An 8262-nucleotide genomic window follows, 5' to 3' on the forward strand; every position below is an offset into this window, starting at 1 on the left:
GAAGTGCTTCAGAATAGGGAGATGCGGAAAGCTGGGCAGCTGGCAAAGCAGGTTACAGGATCCTGGGCATGAAGTATTAAAATGATAATCCATAAAATTGAGTTGATGGAAACTTTGGTGTTTTCCTTATGCTATTTGCATGGGTGCATTCTGTGCACAGTGTCTGTGCTAATTAAACGAGCTGATGTTTGTAAAGCTGTTTGCACACTTTAAAGTTCTGCGTAGAAAACACTGCCTTTCTGTGGGGGTAGAAGAGGAGGGACAGATGAAATGACGTCTTGGAAAAAGCAGAGCCTGGACTAGGATGACAGAAGGGAGCCAGAAAGGAAACTGTGTGTCGAAGACCGTGCCCAACCACAAGACAAAGACTGTTGAGAATATGTTGCTTCCTGCTTGCGAATATTAAGCATTTGTAGCATTGATCCAAGCCAACTACAGAATAAGCCATAAGAAAATCTGCTTTAGAGGTTTCTGGCAACATTGTATGAGCTCAAATTGGCTTCTAAAGATATAGATGTGGGGGCGCCTGGGTGGCTCAGTCGGTTAAGCCTCTGACTTTGGCTCAGGTCATGATCTTGTGTTTTACGGGTTCAAGCCCGTGTTGGGTCTGTGCTGACATCTCAGAACCTGGAGCCTCCTTCAGATTCTGTGTCTCCCTCTCTCTCTGCCCCTCCCCCCTCACGCTCTGTCTCTCTCCTTCAAAGATAAATAAACATCCAAAAAAAAAAAAATTAAAGATATAGGTGTGGGGCTAAAAACTAGGAAGAGCTAGGGTTTCCTGCGGGAGCAAAAATGTCTCCAAAGTTCTTAAACACAAAGAAGGTCCTTAGCTTGAAGATGATAACAGCACTCAAGGGACAGTAAGGTAGCTGTTTTCAAATATTTTGAGTGTGTAGAAGAGAAATTGGGTGCATCCTATACATAGCTAAGACCAAAGAGGGAAAGAAGTTTCTTCTTATAATAAAGTCTCTTCTGTCCATTTAAAGTCCTTTCGGACATGAAATTTCCTTATCTTTGCAAAATGGGAAGGTGAGACCAGACTTCATGGGATTTCGTTTCATCAGATTAGACTCAATGACCTGTAATGTTCCTTCCAACCCAAAGACTCAGTTATTTCACTGGCTGGTGTGCATACTGAAGCAGTTGTAGGGCAGCAATTCTCCAAGTGTGGTCTGGAGACCTCTGGGCCCCCACAAGACCCTTTTGGGGATTCCACAAGGTTGAAACTATTATCTTAATACTTCTAAAATGTTATTTGCTCTTTTTGTTGTTATTCTACATGAGTATACGTTGGTATTTTCCAGAGCCTACAGACATGATGTTGCAACCAACAGAATGCAGGAGCAGATATGAGAATCTAGCCACTTCTATTAAGCGAGACATTAAAGAAATTAACAAACATGTAAACAAGTGCCACTCTTCTCACTAAATTTTGTTTGCTCTGAGAAGTTATTTTTCATCAAGCCCATCATAATATATAATCAGTTTATTATTAAATGAATTAATATTTTAAAATTTGGCTGTTTTGGGGCACCTGGCTGGCTCAGTGGGTTAAGCATCTGACTCTTGACTTCAGCTCAGGTCATGGTCTCAGGTTCCTGAGCTTGAGCTCTGATAGCACAGAGCCTGCTTAGGATTCTGTCTTCCTCCCTCTCTCTCTGCCCCCGCTCCTCCACTGGCACTCTCTCTTTCTCAACATGGATAAATTAAAAAAAAAAAAAAAAAAAATATATATATATATATATATATATATATATATATATATATTTAAAATGTTGCTGCTTTGAGATTTAGCATAGTAAGTATCCATAGATATAACCCATATAAACAAAAGCTCTTAGGGTCCTCAATAATTTAAGAGCGCAAAGGGATCCTAAAACCAAAAAACCTGAGGACTGCTATTATGGTGCATGGTCAGACAAGGATTTATCTTTAATATTAGGAAAGGAGGAAGATGTGAACAGCTTTCTGCTTTGCCCACTGCCCAAGTACATTGATTGAGTTAATAACACTTTTATCCTGACACAGAGAGTGATTCCCTCAAAGGCAGCTATGGTAGGGACCTGGATGCTGAAATGGGGAGACCCATGCTTTGGAATCAGATGTGCCTGAATCTAAACCCAGATTTTTCTATCCTCTAGGTACGTGGCCTTAAATTACTTGGCCTCTTTCAGTATCTATGTTTCGTGCTGTGTAGTACTTATAACACCAGGTTGTTGGAAAGATTAGACAAGATACATAAAGAATCTAACACAACGTAGTGCCTCTTAAATTGTAGCTCTCCATGTGGCTGGAGGTGCGATCCCCACAGAACTCCAGGGAGACTGCATGATGTGATGAACAAACAATGGTCTAATTAGGATTTTCCCCAACATTCCCCACATATTTCCTCTCTTGGCAAACTCTAAAGCTTTAGATTGGTTATTCCTGAAGCAACTTCTTTACTGCCAGCCATCAAAATATAACTTCCTCATCCTTTATATTCTGAATACAGGTGTCGGATAGTAGAATAAACATTGAACATGGACTTTAAAACCCAGGTCATGTCCCACATTGATTGATTGATCAATTGATTAGCTCTGTGATCACTGATTGGTTGATTAGCTCTGTGAACTTAGCCAAGCACTTCACCTCTTTGAGCCTGTTTCCTCATCTATAAAAAAGGGATAATAAAACCAATTATAATGTATATAATAGTTACAACCAATCTGTGGGGTGGTTATAAAGGCTAAAGTAAAGAATGCTTTTAAAAACATCTTGTAAATTGTCTGCTGTCATTAATAAATCTCATCTATTCTGTGTTCAAAATTGGTCTAGCCTAAAAAATTCCACGATGAATATTTAATTCAAATCATCTACACACACACACACACACACACACACACACACACACACACACACACATTTGTTGGATATTAACATGAAATTTACACTTATTTTTTTTTTAAAAAAATTTTTTTTTCAACGTTTATTTTATTTTTGGGACAGAGAGAGACAGAGCATGAACGGGGGAGGGGCAGAGAGAGAGAGGGAGACACAGAATCGGAAACAGGCTCCAGGCTCTGAGCCATCAGCCCAGAGCCCGACGCGGGGCTCGAACTCACAGACCGCGAGATCGTGACCTGGCTGAAGTCGGACGCTTAACCGACTGCGCCACCCAGGTGCCCCTTTTTTTTTTAAAAAATTTTTTTTTCAACGTTTATTTTATTTTTGGGACAGAGAGAGACAGAGCATGAACGGGGGAGGGGCAGAGAGAGAGAGGGAGACACAGAATCGGAAACAGGCTCCAGGCTCTGAGCCATCAGCCCAGAGCCCGTACACTTATTTTTACAAGCACACAAATGTTGTGAATGTGTTCTGGGCAACCCCCCCAAATTTGTTTTTCTATTCTAAAGCTTTATGTCAAACCCAGATAAAGAGAAACTCGGAGGCAAATCAATCTTTACTTTTAAATAAACCTACTTAAAACAGGTAATATTGGTAAGAGAAACAAAAAAGTAATTCCTAAAAAATTAAAATGTGATGCTCCTCTGATTCTCTCCCTATGACCTGATCTCTTGGGAGGGAAAGGACAGCTTTGAGACACTGAAGAGTTAATAATTCATAACTGCTATTAGTGGACCTGCTGGCTAAATCCTAACAGGTGCTGTTTTATGTCTATTGATTTAGAAGTAGGGAAAGCTGTTAGTCATAAAGTTTCTGTTTACTCCTGGTGAAATGTCAGGGCTGAGGGAATCCGACTCAATTTTCCAGTCCATTCAAGACCAGCCAGTTTTGGTCACAGTCTACTAGAGTATCTGCATATTTGTTACCCTTGACTCCTCTTTGGCTGTGAAATTCCTAAGGACTGATGTCAGTCCTTCTGAGTATCAGGTAAATTCCCCATGCCTTATTGTAGTGCTCTGTGCATGGTGGACATCGTGTGGAACTGTGATTTTATAATTCCAGATTAAAACTGATAATGTCTCACTTTTCAAATAGGTAGATTTGAAACATTCTTTTAGATACCATTCACAACGATAGCAAAATTTCGTATTTATTTACGCAGGGCACTCAGAGGGGCAATAAGCCTTAATGTTTGTGGAGTTTTCATAATTATTCCCAAGATATGTGAACAAGGTGATTTTTAGATCTCTATTTATGATGTAGACATTAGAAGAGACCATGAAATCAAGAGTCCATGAAATCATAGGAAAGATTTGGAAGCATTGGGTGTTCTATCTTCATAACTCACTTATCAACTTTCCTTTTGGTTTCTAATTCAGGAGTCCTAGACGAGCGCCGGGGTAGTATGGTGGTCTCTGGGGAGAGGCTGGCTGGATTCAAATCCTCCCACTGCCTTTACCAGTCCCAAGAAGTTCCACAGGCCACATCTTTGGCCTCAGTTTCCTCATTTGTAAAATGAGGATACACACAGGACCTGCCTCATAAGACCCGTGTGGAGAACAAGCAAGTTATTTTGTGTACATAGATTGGTGCTGGCAGGAGGACAGATGTGTCAGAGATTATCCTTAGTGTTCTTTTCAATCAGGGGTCTATAGGCTTTAGAACAGCAGGGAACCTCCTGAAATTATATGAAAAATGTCGTGCACTTTTCTGATGAAAGAGACATAGGCTTCATCAGATTTTCAAAGTAGGTCATCTAGTAACGGCATCTCTAAAGCCTATGGCATTTGGATTAGAGTCTGACTTTTGAAACGTGAGCATGTATAGAGAGAGCAAAAACAGAGATGTAAACTGCCCGTTTACACAAGAGGCATCAACTACGATTGAAAGGCTTGCTCCTTCTCTTAGTGAGCACCTAATTAGGACAGATTGGTGCCCCTCCACCCCTAAAACATATAAACCTGAAAACAAACAAAGGTTCACACACCATGGGGGCCTGTGTGACGTAGACCAACAGCTCCTGGCACAGAGATGTTTTGAAGGGATTGGAGGCGGTTTGGAAAGGGGCAAAACAAATGGAAATCCATCACATCTGTTTATGCTCGACTCCTAAAAATACCCTGCAGACGTGACAATCATCACAGGATCAGATAGGAAGAGGTAAATGCTAGAGGAGAAAATGCCGGGAGAAGGCATTTGCAGGAGGCAACTTTACTTTCTGTTCTGGTTTTGCATTTGTCTTCCTGAGGCAGCACAGATCCTCCATGAAAAGAAAAAGACAGATGGGATGACAGAATTTTGTGGCTGTGTTTTCTGGAGCATTTACTGGAGAATTTACGACTCCTCATAGTTACCATTGGATGTGTATTTAGGATAATTTTCTGCCATGACAACAGGTAATCCTCATAAAATTTCAATCTCTAACGAGAGGGCAGACATGTTGCTTTCCTACCTTTTCTGCCTTTCAGTTTGCATATTAATAACCTTGAATAACTCGTTGTTCTAAATAATTGAAGCTGCCTTGCTTGAAATCTCCTTTATTATTGTTAGTTAAAAAATGATGAATTCATTCTTCTCTCTGGAAAATATCGACAACTTCCTGGAAAGGGTCTTACTGCTTCAAGATCACATTTTTGGTTCATATTAGATATCTCTGGAATCAAACTAGAGATGATGCTGGTTTTGCCTTAAGAAATATATCATCCCTTAAAAAAAAAAAAAGAAACATATCAACCCTTGATGTTCTTTTCTTTTTTTCTTTTTTTTTTTTCTGGTTTAATCACAGACCATGTCCAGGCATCAGACAATCAATGTTTGTAGACTACCAATCCTGTGCTCAGCACCATGCCAGCTACATATGTGGATGGCAGCATCCATTCCCTTAAGGGGCTCAGCAACTAACTGGGAGAGTGAAAACAGTCACATGTGAAGAAAGAGGAAACTATTCAATAGCCACTAAGCCCCACTGTATTCTGCTGTAGAGATGGAAAGATGAATCAGAAAGGGTTCATGCCCTCTGTAGCAGCGGTATTCTTACTAGGATCTGTTTTGGGGGTAAAGGTTTATATGATTTCTAGAAATTCAAAGAAGGACGTGAATGAGAGTTGGCATAGTTAAGACATCATTGCCCCCTTCCCCACTCGTGCTCTGTCTCTCTCTCTTTCAAAAATAAATAAACATTTAAAAAAAATTTTTTTTTAAGTGGGGGTGGGCACTTGGGTGACTCGGTTGAGCGTCTGATTTTGGCTCAGGTTATGATCTCGTGGTTTGCGGGTTCAAGTCCCACATGGGGATCTGTGCTGACAGCTTAGAGCCTAGAGCCTGCTTCAGATTCTGTGTCTCCCTCACTCTCTGCTCCTCCACCACTCATGCTCTCTCTCTCTCTCTCTCTCCCTCCCTCTTTCTCTCTCTCTCAGAAATAAATAGACATTAAACAATTTTTTAAAAACAGACATCATTGCTAAGGTACACTGTGAAGGATGAGAAGGATGATAAGGGTGGCAAGCAATGGGAAGGAAAAAAAAAAAAAACAGGCAGGGGCACCTGGGTGGCTCAGTCAGTTGGGCATCCAACTCTTGATTTTGGCTCAGGTCATAATCTCATGGTTGGGGATGGAGCCCCACGTTGGGCTCTGTGCTGAGCATGGAGCCTGCTTAGGATTCTCTCTCTCTCTCTCTCTCTCTCTCTCTCTCTCTGCCCCCCCCCCCCGCCCCGCTTACACACACACACTATCTCTCAAAATAAATTAAACCTAAAAAAAAAAAAAAAAAACCCAGGCAAATAGAAATGATGAACATTGCATGATGCACAATGCCAGGGGCTATCATTTAGGTAATAATCAATGTGAACAATGCCCTTGGGCCCAAAAGTGTACATGCTGTACGACCATACCCATTGGCCCTGGAAATGATCATGGCTTGCTCGTGGTAAGTGGAAAAAGCAAAACATGTTGAGTAGTGAAACACGCAAGTATGCTGGGATGTGTGCGGCAGCAGATTGCAGAGAGCAGCAGAAGTCAGGCAGAGGACATTGGATGGTGCACTGTAAGCCATAAGGAGGATGGCAGGTTTCTGAGTTGGGGAGGGACCTGGTGGGAGCATGTTCAGGGATGGTTAGCCAAGAAATAGGAGGCAGAGTGGCCTGGAATATGGAGAATTAGCATCATGAAGGCCAGCTTGGAGGTATCATAGTGACACTGGGTGAGGTGATGACTCACAATCTAAGCATGAAGAGAGAGGAAAAGAGCAGTTGGACATATCGAAACAAAACCTAATAGAATGATGATATGGGAATGGGAGATGAGAGAGAGAAGATTCAGGGAAAGAGGACACCTGCTTTTGATGAGCTGTCCAAAGCAGTTTTGGTGCCCAGTGCCCTTCTCTAGAATAAGATAATGCCAACTCTTCAGTCCAATAAATTGCCTTCCCATTACAAAAGCAAAACAAGAAACAAGAATATTTTTATCTTCTAGGAAGCACATTCTGGGAAACCAAACAAGGGATTTTGTGTGTCATAGTTCATTGCTAACTCTGTTTGCATCAGGGCCAACCTAATACCCCAACAGGTTGCTAGGAGAAATTATCTTACAGAACATGTTTAAACTAAAGACAGGATTAAGGCTCTCATCATTTTACAGAATGACCTACTTCAAAGGAAGTCCATTTAAATGTAATGGGTGGATTTACACAAGTTAGTAGGTTTACTCAGAGCCTATTTGGAATCTTCTCTTTATTTAATACTTTCATCAGTTCATAGGGGAGGCTTTTCTAGATAATTAGATGGAAAATAATAGAGTACCACACACTTTTGTAATTTCCTTTTTTACTGGTAAATGCGCAGAAGGTAAATAAGTTGTCTGAGATGCGTGGAGTGAGTCAGCCACAGCCCTTTAAAACTGTGGTTCTGGCCTAGAGTCCTGTGCTGATGACCACGTAACACTGACTGCTGCTTCAACACTGAGATGGTAGAGCCCTGAATGTTTCATGGAAATCCCTTAAGCCAGAAATGTTTCTTAGGATTCATCACTAACGCAAAAAACTCACAAAAGATCCAACAACGACAACAACAACGACAAAACCCAGCTTCTATGACAAAACATAGAAGCAAAGTAGCAAAGATGAGTGATCTCACTGGCAAAACACCTGAGAAGCGTAGTCAGGTGAGGCTTCGCTAATACACTCATCAACAGCCTTGTCTCAGAGCCATCCTTAGTCCAAAACTATGGGGTTGGGTGCAAATCGTTTGCAGAAGGTTAAGGGAGCCCAGAATGCTGCAAGTTACTTAACGTGGAGTTTCCTTAGCATTGTCCCGAGTAGTTGCTCAGGAGACCTAAACCTTCTGACATACCTTCCATCAACCCATAAGTAAAAGAGAAAC

This window comes from Leopardus geoffroyi, chromosome A2 (assembly GCF_018350155.1).
Source record: "Leopardus geoffroyi isolate Oge1 chromosome A2, O.geoffroyi_Oge1_pat1.0, whole genome shotgun sequence".
NCBI classification, from domain to species: domain Eukaryota; kingdom Metazoa; phylum Chordata; class Mammalia; order Carnivora; family Felidae; genus Leopardus; species Leopardus geoffroyi.